The sequence below is a fragment of the Anolis carolinensis genome, chromosome 1 (genome assembly GCF_035594765.1).
Source record: "Anolis carolinensis isolate JA03-04 chromosome 1, rAnoCar3.1.pri, whole genome shotgun sequence".
NCBI lineage: Eukaryota > Metazoa > Chordata > Lepidosauria > Squamata > Dactyloidae > Anolis > Anolis carolinensis.
This window is the reverse complement of record NC_085841.1, coordinates 123,594,600-123,608,089: the sequence shown is the minus strand read 5'-3', so window position 1 is coordinate 123,608,089 and position 13,490 is coordinate 123,594,600. Positions and strand designations below refer to the sequence as shown.

The window sequence follows — 13,490 nt, the reverse complement described above, 5'->3', positions numbered from 1 at the left end:
GGACTAGGGCCCCTTCTACACTGCCATATCAAATCCAGATTATCTGCTTTGAACTGGATTATATGGTAGTGCAAACTCATATAATCCAGTTCAAAGCAGATAATGTGGATTATCTGTTTTGATAATGTGGATTATATGGCAGTGTAGAAGGGGCCTAGGACTCTGGGAGACCATGGTTCAAATTCCTGCACAGCCAAGTGGGTGATCTTGGGCAACTCATGAACTCTTAGCCTCCAAGGAAGTAATTCTTCACTTCCAAAATCTGAAACAATCCAAAATTGCCCACATGGGTAACTCAGATAGTGACACCTTTGCTTTCTGATGGATCAGTGCACAAAAACTTTGTCTTGCGCACAAATTTATTAAAAGATTGTATGTAATGATCTTCAAGCCATGTGTTAAAGGCATAGGTATATAAAACAAAAGTGAATTTCATATTTAGACTTGGGTCTAATCTCCAAGATATGTATATATGGGTGTGTGTGTGTTTGTACATTTCTATATCTATTTATCTGCATTTGAATACAAACACAAATATTTCAAATTTTAAAAAATCCAAAACACTCTTAGTTTCCATCTTGTATAAGGAACACTCAATCTGAATCACAATCATGATATTGAGCTAGGATTTGGGGGGGATCCCTTTTTGGAGGGAACCCCAGCTCCTGCCCCCCGGCCGTAGGTCCGAGAATCCTGGCAAGAGGGGAGTCGCTAAAGATCGAGGTTTTTCGCTACAAAATCTCACCCTCAGACATGAAGAAAGAAGACCGAGTTGTTTATTCAGTTCAGCTGAAATGGATGACACCCGCGATCGTTCGTCAAGGAGCCATGACACACAATACAGAGCAACAACTTTTATAATACAGAAAATGGGAGGTGCAATTTGAAATTTGCGCCGTTCATTCCCCCACCCACCTGCGCACTGATTGGTCCCTGAAGCGGCAGCGTGAAACCCCGTCCAATCAAGAAGCTCCTGCCGTCTCGGTTTTTCCACCAATCAGAGGCGAGGAGGCGGGCTGAGCCGAGAACAATGGATTTGCTAGGGATTATGATTGAGTCATTGAGATAATATGCAAGAAGGAAGTACCGAGAGCCTTGACAAGCCCTCAAGGTAGTTTCCAGACTGCTTCTTGGGGTGCAAATATACATATTTGTCTGGCAGGCTTGCCAGATTCCGGTGAGCCAAAGCTGATCAGATGGGCAGGATTTGTTTCTGAATGAGTCGTTCATTTTGACAGCTGGGACAATCATGGGCTTTGATTGTCCCCATTGTAAGTGGTCCAAGAACCAGATAGTCATCTTTCCATTAAATGGGCCAGCTCCGATGTTTAATGGGGGAAGACCATATCTATTGTCCATGCAAGATGAGCATTTGACAGTCTCCTGGCATGAGGAATAATCTTCTCTGGTAAATGTTGCAACTATCTTGGTCAGATTTCGGTCATTCTTTAATATAAAATATATTTCATGGAGATAAAGGGAAAAGGGAACATGCAGGGTACATGTAGGAACATAATTCATCTGGTTTCACCCATCCCAGAGCCCAAGTTTTAATGCAGGGAATTCATAAAGTAATAAAAGTTCAGAAAGGGGGTGGAATCTGTGGCAATCCGGGCGAAATGGCCCCACTGGGCCAAAGGTCAGTGGGAGGGGGCACTCTGGAGATGAGGGCAGTTCATGAACGGCACTCAGGGAGCTCTGGGTGGCCCCCTCCGTAGCCAGCACATAGTCCGAACCTTCGTGAGTCCGTTCTTATAGAGAAAATCGTGCCGCAGCGTGGGGAAACTCCGTTTTGACAGGTTTTGACAATCAGCTGATTTGCTTCTAAAAACTTTATTAATTTGAGAACGGGTGGTCTCCTCGTGACGGGGAGGCCCTTTGAGTTAGGGGTATGGAAGATGGTCATGCTTGGGGCCAAAATGAGAGAGATATGACCGGAAATAGAGGCTGGGGGGGGGTTAAACCACGGTTCCGCGTTTCGTCCAGAGAGAGAAAAGGAGGGGAAGGCAGAGCGGCTAAGATCGTGAGGGAATTCATGCTTCAATGCAAGGAAGGATACAAAATATCCACAAGAAGGGAGGTTAGAGCAAGGAGATTCTTTTATTAGAGGTTTGTTACATAGTTAAAAGTCTGAAAGGCACAGGGAAGAGGCAGGAAATACATCTTAAGTTGCTGCTGGGGCATGCATGCATGACCGGATTGATCTCAGCCTGGCTCCTTCCGATTGGTGGAACTCACTGCTGCAGGTCAGATTAGGCTGAATGCAGAGGGCCACCCGGGTTCAACCACAATCAGGACAGAATTGAGAGGTCATGTTCCTTCCAGCACTAGCTCTAAAAGGAGATACTAAATAAAACGCAGGAGAGCTAAAAGGGAGTGTCATTTGTGTATGCCCAAACAACTCAATTTCTTACAGGACCCTTTACTGACCTCAAACATGCATTAAGTCAAAAGCCAAGGCTAAGAGTATGAGATGGACTCTATTTTTTTCAAGCCTGTGATAGCAAAACAGGGAGTTTGTTTTCATGCTATTTACCAAATACCAGAAGCATGCCCTTTTGTTGCACAGCAGGCGTCTGTACCCTCTAAAGAATGTGAGTGACAAGCTCTAGAGATAACATCCCAACCCATTAACATTTGCTCGTACTCTAGCTATTATTTCCTTTCTCCCTTTCACAGCTTCTCTGTTACATGATTGTACAGGGTGGTCTTAATATAGCTTTTTCTTTCTTTCTTTCTTTTAAAAAACACAAACAAAAAGAATGTCCAAGTAATTAAATCCCTCACTTTTTTGGAGGAAAAGTTGGGTTTTTTCTTTTCTTTAAAGTTGCTTAGATTTTTTTGTCTTCTTGCCATGCTACTGAATCTGATTTTGGGGGACTACATGTTGGTTACCCAGGCAACTGCGGATCAGTCAGAATGGAACAGGCTGTGCGGGAGCAATGATCAGATTGCCTGGAAGAAGTCAATGCAGTTGAGATAAGCACAGGTGACGTAAATAAAATGAAGACTGATAGTATCTATTTGTCACTTTTGCCAATAAAAGTCTGAGCAGCCAACTGCTCCACACCCATTACTCCGAGAAGAGTTTGCATAATTTTAATATGCATGTGTTTTGGAGTCAATCATTCCTGTATAGTAGACAGGGTAGAGACAGGTAATGCTGTGATATGTAACAATATATAAGGGGGGAAATCCACACTGCATCATCATTTTCTCTTCCAAATAAAGTTACATTGCATCCCACCCAAGTCCTGAGGCACAGGGATTCAACACAAGGACCAGGCAGATCAAAACCAAATAGTAATTTTAAGCCATTTTCTAGAATTATAATGAGGGGTTCATCTACTCTGTGGAACAAATTTAGTTTGACAATGCTGTGTTATTGGAATATTACCTGTTGGGACCATAACTTCATGTATTTAAATATACAAGTACATTTCTTGCCAGGTTAAGCTTTAAAACGTTTCAGTTTGTATCTTTAACTTATAGACTTTAGCAGTCTCTTCAAAACTATATTGCTTTGTACAGCTCTCTTTTAATAACACTCTACTTCCAAGGAACTCAAGCCTCAACTGACTTCTGACTTCTAACACTGGCTTCTGTACTGAAACAGATTCAAGCCTCAACTGTTATCCTTTTAAAACTGCTTTCTAAACTATCAAGGAACCAGTCACATGATCTGCAGCCCCTGAAATTGCCACAAGTACATAGAGCTAAGAAAGCTGAAAACAAAAAAAGACATACACTTCAGGAAATAAACGACACATTATAAACAGACAATACATTAGATAGAGGAGGTTTGAGAAGGTTGCTATCTCCAGCATGTGTACTTTAAACTGCAATGGATTCTATGCTTTGGAATCATGGGACATGTAGTTTTACAAGGTCTTTGGCCTTCTTTGTCAAAGAGTGTCAGTGCCTCATAGAACAACTCTCATCATTCCATAGTATTGAGCCGTGGGAATTCAAGTGGTGTCAAATTGTATTATTTCTATAGTGTAGACGCACCTTAAGAAAAATAGTAATTGCACAAGAAACTATAAGGTGGCAAATGTGTATTGTCTACTCTACACTGTACCAATTAAGACTACAAGTTAGTCCATGTAATGGAATGCTTCCTTCATGAGGAAAATACACTCATGTTGTGAAGAAGGTTACTAGCATATGTCTCTGTATATAGACTCTTTGTGTAGAGTTATGTATATATCCATACTGTTTGTTTCTATCCTTCCTTCGTCTCCTCCTTTTTAAAATAGAAGACCATTTGAATTGCTGCATACATTTGAAGTCAACTTGTACATGAGTGCATGCAGTATGTAGATTGTGGAAAATACATTTTAAAAAACCGATTCATGCAATCCAGTACTGTGTATGTCAGTGGTTCTCAACCTGTGGGTCCCCGGATGTTTTGGCTTTCAACTCCCAACTTCAACTCTGGTAAACTGGCTGGGATTTCTGTGAGTTGTAGGCCAAACCACCTGGGGACTCACAGGTTGAGAACCACTGGACTGTAAGTAGTTTATTGTACCACTTGGTAATGAACATACTCACCAATTTATCAGTGTCATTCCATGCTTGCAGCTGCTTTTCAAACTTTTGGGTTTCTCTCTCATCCTGCCACTTTCTCCCTTCCGCCTCTGCTTATTTTAAATGATGCAAACTGAGTTCAATGTGGAGAGCTAGTGTACACCCAATTAAGTCAGCAGGGAGAGAAAGTTGGAAAAAGTTTATTAAACTGCAAAAACTTTGTTTTTGCAGGACATCCTGCAACACATTTTGCTATAGTTTTTCAATGAAAATCTCAGAGTCTCAACCAATTCAACATAGTTTGTGGCAGCCACAAAAACAAAGTTTCTGGTTGTAACAACTACCTTCAAGCTAAGGACTGCACAATTAAACAGGAAATAACACTTTAAAACCAGGAACAGAAAATTTTTCCAATTTTGTTACATAGAGACAGGTTCTGCTGAAATGGAAAATGCACAAAATACAGACCAGCCACAAGGCAGATGCTGGAAATCATCTACGAAGGTAGAAAGTTCTCCTTAGGAAAAAAAGAACAGTTCCAGAGCATAGCAGTGAAAATTTTTAGCAGCATTTCATTAAAATAGCCAAGATCTTTATCATGAAATGATCAAAGTTCTTCACAATAAAACAAGCTGTTGAAAGAAACATATAAGAATTTTTAAAGCAATTACCTTCTTAATTGTGAAAGATGGCATTAAGAGAAAATAGCTACAGACAATTCTAATAAACATATGATCAAAATTGCCATGAGGCTTAATGATAGTTTCCCAGAAAACAAGGGTTATTGTTCAGCAGAAACTACAAAAAAGAAGTTTATATACAGCACAAAGACATTTTATTCATCTCTGTTTGGGACTGAAATATTCAACATTGTTGGCCAGGCTAGTATGACCGCATTTTTTTTTCTTTCCAAGGCCTGAAACAAGAAGCCTCAAATCTAGATTCATTTCATGAATTTTTAATACAAAGCTTCAGTTTTCCATCAGAGCTGTATAGTTCCAAGATCAGTTTGGCATGCAAAACTTAATATTTCTATCAGTAAGTCAGCCTTATGTTAATGAATCTACAGAGTTGATTTTCTCTCTGATGGGTACATAATTCTTTTACAAACACAGACTCCATATAGAAAACATTCTATAACTTTTTATTTTTTTGCATTTGTGGAAGACCGAGAGTGCCCTCTTGTGGTATGGATAAACCTGGTGAAGGGAAATAGTTTACAAGTTAAGAGGAAGCCTTCAGTCATTGTGATCCATAGCTTTAAACAGGGAGTTGGGCACGCTGCTTGTTTAGTAATCATTAAAAACTGGTTAATAGAGAAGACATTGATCCCAAGCAGTTATAAGCAATCAGAGGGGTTTTCTAAATATGACAGATTTCCATAAGGAGGTGACATAAGGAAAACTAATTGAAATGTCCTGATAATTTTTCAGAAATATTACAATAAATTGATTTGTTTGAATAATAATAATAATAATAATAATAATAATAATAATAATAATAATAATAAAACTTTATTTATACCCCGCCACCATCTCCCCAACGGGGACTCGGGGCGACTAACATGGGGCCATGCCCAGAGCAGTACAATATAATCAAATATAAAAACAGCATACCATAACACAATTAAAAGCAATACAATAAATGATAATATACATTACATCAAAAAACCAAAGAAACAGTAAAACAAGGGCAGGCCGCATGAACACCAGGACAAAAACTCGGAGTGAGAGGGTCAGAGGAAGAGGGACAGAGGAGTACTCCACTGTGGACAGGGACACATGAAAGTGGGACACTCGAGAGGATAGATGTTGGGGGGGAGTAACACAGAAATATATAACAGAAATCTACCTTTGCTGTTAGCATAAAAAAATCTATCACTTCCACAGTAAGTTATACAAGCTTTTGGAAACCTCTATAGGCAGTGAGGGAAAATTGTAAAGATATCCACAGGGGAATTGATGGGATATGTCAGGAGAAAAAACACCAAGATTTGCGCAACTTCTGATTATATTTTCATTCGCTTTTTTCTAGTTGTTTTTCCTGAATATGTTGTGTCTTCCAGTTGCCTGCCAGATAGTGACGGGCAACTTGTCACCATCAGACAGATTAGATGAATTTCATCTTATTAATGTTCTTAGAATAAGAGGTGGTGTTTCATTACTTTCTGCTAAAATATTGCATACAGCAGCTGGTATTCCTTGGAGATCTCCCATCAAAGAACTTACCAGTACTCATCTTATTTAGCTTTCAGAATCAGGCAGGATCTGGTGAACATCAAGATATTATAATAGAAGTTAAGAATTTATTTTCTTCCAACATTGTATGTGCACATTTTAATTTTTGGATATTGTGAATCATTGCAAATTTGTTCAAGTATTATATATTTGTAGTGTAGTCTAATGAAAACACACCTTTTCATTTAAGTAATCATGTACACAAGGTTTTTGTACATAATGCATCTGGTTAATTTACTATCATCATCATATATTAAAAGCCTTCAAGAGTCAGGAAGAGGCCTTCTGTCCATCGGAAGCTTCTGTTAGACCCTCCCCCTCGATGGATTGTCACCTTGACGTGGTGAGGGGGGCTTGCGTGTTCCAATGAACCTGAGGGCACAACCACGGAAGTCACACACTCCCAGGAGTGGCCACAGGGGAGGATCCAGACCAAGAACAATCCAAAGACCCAAAGACCTCAACGGCGGAGCAGGCGGAGGATAACATGGTACATGTTAAAACGGCTGTGATGGCGGAAGAAGGCTGCAACAGACTGAGAAGCCACTCTCGTTGTGTTAACCACACCACTGCTGGGACCTCAATCTGTGAAGACTGTGTGTTGACCAGCCATGCACCGACCTCCACACATTAAAAAAATCACGCACAGGTGTCTTCCAAGAAATGGAGGACCATCATCCTCGAACTACGAGGGATCGCCTAAGTAAGTCAGTCTGTTAGACCCATCCCATGTTTGTTTCTTCTGGTCTCGACCACTGCTTCTTAAGCTGTGCATCCCATGAGGTCCTCTTAGCTCAGTGTTGAGGTCCTGAAAATTTTGGCAACAATGTTTCCTGAGCATCACCTAGTGACTGTTTTAGACACTTACATAAATCTGTTGTGCAGCGTTTACAGTGGCCTCTGCATTAACATTGCATTAACATGGATTTGAGAAGTCAACACTGAGACTAACAAGAGGATGAAAGTCAAAAAATGTATTTGCTGTTGCTTTGCTCAGGGCTTATAAACATTACTCCTTTTGACTAGAATTTGGGGTATGCAGGCTTGTTAAATCTGGGAGTCAGAGTTAGAGCAGTTTATTTTCCGAGCTCTGATTATACTGCTCAGCCCAAAATACATTTCTTTCAGAGCTGAGAATGGTTAATGGTTACGAGTGATGCAGGAATCTAAGAGTGATGAAAAGGGAGTAGGCACTGAAGGTGTCCAAATGTCTTTTTAGTGGCGTGTAGATCCATGAAACAGGTCTCAGCACTACACCCCTGAAAACATAGGTGGCAGCACTTAATCATCAATGACTACATACTTACTTAGCAATACACAAAGATGACCTTTGGAGGGAGAGGAGGAGATCTCCAGTGGCAACAGGTTTCATTTCAGCTGTCCCAAATGCCTAAACAGCAGTTAAACACGCTCAATCCCACTCCACCATTCTGGATGCAATTACAAATCACTAAGAGTAAAGAGCCGGCTTGGGTTTGTTTCAAACAATCCCACCAGGTGCTTTGAAAAGATCAAACAATGTCATGATCCAAGCATAGCAAATGCTTCTGAAAGTTCTAAAGAAATCGGCAAAGAAAGGGGTGCATGTGTAGATGCATATTTACTTAGATCAGGGGGTTGCTTTGCATAAAACAATTTGACTCCAACAAAATGACATGTGCAAAGCTTAGTGCCTGTCTGGGTGTTGTGTATTTTTTAAGAAATAAAACATTAGGTCAGTTGGACAAAAGATGAGGATGAGCAGCAGCACACAAGCAACCTAGAAGAATGAGATGTTAAAACAGCTATACCGTCTCTAAATTTAAAAATAAATTCACAGTGGCAAAAGACCCCTACAAATGAAATCCTAAACCTTTCTTGTGTTTGAAATGACAATGTCTCTGAGACACAAGATGCAACTCCTTTCATCCCAACCTTTGTCACTCACTGTACTTTTTACTCAGCTATTGTCACTGGCAGCTCATTCAAAAGGAGTCAGTCAAAAGCCTGTCCTGTGAACTGGACCATTCTTTTCCGTTGCCAAGATCCTGCAAGAACCGAATAATTACCAGCAAGCCTGGAATGAAACTGGAGGCAAGCATGTAAATCCTCACTGTTACCCATTCAAGATCCTTTGGGGAAAAATTCTTTGTGGGCTTCAAATGAAAACATTTCATTCAGTTTGTTCAGGAAACTCCAGAGACTGACGAGTCAAGCATCAACTTCAATTTGTCTTTAACATTATTCACTTTTAATCCCCTCTCTCTATGTCAAACACTTGAAAGGATTTGGCACTTTAAAAGAAAAAAAATCCCTGCCAGATATTCCCCCCACTCCAATGCACCAGAGGTTTAAAACACACACACACACACACACACCCATTTCCTTTCTTAAGAGAGTTGGAGTGGCAACAAAGACTCAGGAAACAGTGAGTCCAGGGGCCTCCAAGAGCCTGTCATCTCAAAACAAAAGATACGGGCTATTTTCCTTCCCCAAGAAAAAAAAATATGGTAGTAAATATTGAGTGCCAAAAATGAAAGAAAAGTTTCAATGTAGATGTGCAGTTTTTAAATCTGAACAGTTCCATCAAATTATAAAAACTATACTATGTAACAAAATTTGAAAATGTTTCTGTTCTGGGTTTGAAAGTGTTATTTCCTGTTTAACTGTGTGGTACTTACTTTGAAAGTACAGTCGAGTCTCACTTATCCAAGCTAAACGGGCCGGCAGAAGCTTGGATAAGCGAATATCTTGGATAATAAGGAGGGATTAAGGAAAAGCCTATTAAACATCAAATTAGGTTATGATTTTACAAATTAAGCACCAAAACTTCATGTTATACAACAAATTTGACAGAAAAAGTAGTTCAATACGCAGTAATGTTATGTTGTAATTACTGTATTTACGAATTTAGCACCAAAATATCACGATATATTGAAAACATTGACTACAAAAATGGCTTGGATTATCCAGAGGCTTGGATAAGCGAGGCTTGGATTAGTGAGACTCTACTGTAGTTGTTATACTCCAGAAACTTTGTTTCTGTGGCTCCCACAAACTGTGTTGAATTGGTTTAGACGCTATGAGATATGCACTGAAAAACTATAGTAAAATGTGTTGCAGGGTGTCCTGCAAAAACATGGCCACACAGCCCAAAAGACTCACAGCAATCCTGTGATTCCGGCCATGAAAGCCTTCGACAATACAATGTTTTTGCAGTTTAATAAACTTTTTCCATGTTTTTATGATAGAACCAATTAGGAAATGAGATTTATAACCCAGGAACAAAAATCATGTTACATATCACATCCAGCTAGAGTTCTTACCATCCAGAAAGTTATGTAGTTCCAATTAACCTAAGAATGGCCAACAATAAATCTGTACTACACCTGTACATAAATGGGAGTCTCAAATTACCATAAATATATTAAAGTAATTTAGGATTCTCTCTACTGTTTATACATGGATAACTCCATTTTTGTATTTACAGATGTCAACGTAATCAACAAGCATGCAAATTTACTTTACCCTGAACGCCTTCCACCATTTACGCCTGAAACTTCCGTGTTTATTTTCCAGAACTTGAAGACAAATAAAAGCAAATAAGCATCATTTATATTTGCTAAGAATTTCTAAGGGCATTGTTGAATGTGAATATATCACTCAAAATGCCTGGAACTGTGTAGTAATAAGATTCCTATATAAGACAGGTGACCAAATTGGAAAAATACAACAATTTCTGTACATGCTATAGGAAGAAAAAACACTAACCTCTAAAACACACTTCTAGACTTGTCATCTTCATAAGAAAAAAACCATAGAAGACCCCTTCTTGAAAATATATTATCTGAGAAACGATTATGAAAGACTAATAGCTGGAAAGTACTGCAATGTATGCAACAAACACTCGCAAATGTACGTATATTTGAATGAATTAAAATACATAAATATTTTTTTAAAAACAAGGCTGACTTCTTTGCTTGAGATAACACATAAGAGTTTAATGCTTTCAGTGTTGTTATCCTTTATATACAAATATTCTTCCAGCCTGGTCCTTAATACTGTGATGGCACCAGACTGCCTATCTATTTTTAATGTTACAACTGTCAAGACAGCATCAGGATTTTTTACTTTCAACCAGGAAAAAAAAATAGAGGGCTGTGTCATTTGCACAGAAGCTTCAGTTGTACAATTAAATCTGGTGGAGGGGATGGAGGGGTGGGGACAGAATAGTGGTTGTTCACAAAATATTAAACAATTACTTTTTTATTTCAAAGGAAAACTTCACAGCATATCAAAGACGGCATATCAAGCCAAACCAAAGACAAAAGTAACCAAGTGTCTTACAAGTAAATGGTTTCAGTCTGAATAATTATTAATTTACAGTTACATTAATTATAAATAACTAATATTATAGAAATTTTCAGATTGCTAACTTGAAAGGGTATGCAAATAACATCAAATCTTCAGCACACAGCTTTATAAACAAGAAGAGTTACAAACGATTCAACATAATAGTTTCACAAATCATTTTTAAAATAAAAATTAACAGATAATTTTTAAAAAATGAATTATATTTACAAATATACTCTTACTAGAAAACTACAAACAACGTTCTCCCACATTCATTACATAAGTGTGGGGTGGTTTTTGCAAACTATAATATATCATTTAATCTAAAACTGTTACTCTAAAGCAGGGCTGGTTCAATTAATTAATGGAATTTACAAATGTGTTGCTTTACCAAGTTCTCATTGATTCGATAGGGGTTCTCTACTTTGAATTAGAATTTGATTTATGATTCTGTCAATGGCATATAGAAAATAGTACCCAAACAAAATAACAGTAAAAACTGTTGAGAACTTTCTTCCTTAATTTACATCCTCCTTAGTTTTAGTTCATTTCAGAAGGCCGATTATCAGGTGCAAAAGATTAGGATGTTTCTCTTGTCATTTATTCACATACAGTTATATTTGTTTAAAAATGCGCATTCAGTGGGGCTGCAGTAGTGCAGCAGATTAACCCATTAGCTGCAGGAAATCTGCTGACTGGAGAATTGACAGTTCAAAGGTGAGCTCCCGCTGTTAGCACCAGCTTCTGCCAACCTAGCAGTTCGAAAGCATGCAATGTGAGTAGATAAATTAGTACCGCCTCAGCAGGAAGGTGCAGACATGCTGGCAATACGATTAGAGATGTCTATGGACAACAGGCTTCTCAGCGTGGAAAAATGGAAAAAGAACACCTCCCCATGGCCAGAGTTGACCATCGCCTCCAGATGACTAAGATGAAATGGGGAGGCCTTCACCTTTGTCTGTGTATTGCATGTCATTTTTTACCATGTAAAAGGCACTGAATGTTTGCTTTATATATGTGTAAACTGTAATCCACTCTGAGTCCCTCCAGGGAGTTAAAGTGGAATATCAATAAAGTGTATTATTATTATTTTAAAGTTTTCTTAAAGATATAATAATATTTTTAATACAGTTTAGAACAGGAGTTTAAAAAGAGCTTGCAAGATCTCCATGTTTTTTCTTCTTTCAGCTGCTTTCCAAGGCAGAGAGAGTAAACAGCCTTCTCCCAGCTTTCTTCTTATCTACACAGCTGAGAGTGTAGGATGTTTACATTACCTGTCACTTGGAATTCTTCAGGATCAAATGCAAGCCAAGTACCAAAGCTCATAAGCAGCTGTAAGGAGAAAATAAAGAAGATAAATTCACCACACTAGGGAACAATAGGTTATTTTGCCTCTTGGAAAGCCAGAGTTTTGTCTGTAGGCAAAAATAGAGGAGGAGCAGCTTTGAGGAGACCATCACATGAAAAAGCCATCAACATCTGAAGGTGGATGGGCAACAAGTCCATGACACTTACATTAATAGATCAGTGTTGTCAAGCTTCAGCCCATAGTAATCCCAGTCAATCAGATGGCATGTGCCTGCCTGCAAAGAAATAAAAATTCCTACTGTAAACAATATTTTATACTCTATCTATCTATCTATCTATCTATCTATCTATCTATCTATCTATCTATCTATCTATCTATCTATCTTAGTTCCTTAAATTCAGGTTTTTTGTTAGTTTAGTGTTATAAGGGTAGTAAAAAGAAATTGAATATACTGTATTTTTATTACTAGTTTTAAGGAAACTGAAAATATTTAAATACGTGAAATTTCTCTCCCTTCTTTTTGCCATAGTGAACAGTGAGATGATCAGATTTTCACACTAACGGTGAAAATCCAATATAATGCTAACAAAGTAAAACTCCCCACTAGTGAAATTGTTCTTGGTTACACAATTACAATTTCTCCCAAGCAATCAATCAATACAAAAAACCAATAGTGTAAAGGGAGCGTGAAACACGGGAGTGGTCATTCAAGGTCCAGAGCAGAGGCATGTTCAACCCTCAGATCTCTGGGGCTTGTCACCCCAAACATAGGAGAATTGACTTCAGAAAATCTGTATCTGACACTGGGATTCACTACTAGAGTATTAGGAAAGCAAACAGCTATAGATGAAGTACAAAGAGAACATGGAGTCATGAGTAAATGCAAGTGAAACAGTGGAAGGGGTTGAGCTCATTTCATGGGAAGTACAACAGCAGGGGAGGGCGCCATGAACAATTTATGGACAGGAAGGAAAGGAAAATTTGACAACATTGCTTATACTGGCAATGTAGCGAATGCTAGTCCCAGCAATATGTAATAGATCGTTGGAACTCTTGTGATATATCTGCAGTGCAGTGCAGCA

The 13,490-nt window shown here is 38.6% G+C and overlaps 1 protein-coding gene, 1 long non-coding RNA gene and 1 other non-coding gene across 4 annotated transcripts in view; 1 reads left to right on the top strand and 2 right to left on the bottom strand.

Moving 5' to 3' along the window:
- Nucleotides 1-13,490, top strand: part of ogfrl1 (opioid growth factor receptor like 1) — a 200,572-nt gene that overhangs the window by 77,502 nt on the left and 109,580 nt on the right. The gene's annotated exons all lie outside the window — the stretch shown is intronic.
- Nucleotides 10,997-13,490, bottom strand: part of LOC103280331 (uncharacterized) — a 39,939-nt gene continuing 37,445 nt past the window's right edge. The window contains exons 2-3 of one of the 2 annotated variants that reach the window (XR_010006529.1): nt 12,615-12,682; nt 10,997-12,431 (exon numbers count right to left, since the gene is read on the bottom strand). This is a non-coding gene — a long non-coding RNA (uncharacterized LOC103280331). Of the gene's footprint in view, nt 12,683-13,490 lie in introns of both variants that reach the window. The other variant, XR_010006526.1, reaches the window with a different exon arrangement.
- mir30c-1 (microRNA mir-30c-1) lies at nt 12,292-12,384 on the bottom strand. The gene has a single exon (NR_129953.1). It is a non-coding gene; the product is annotated as a microRNA mir-30c-1 (primary transcript).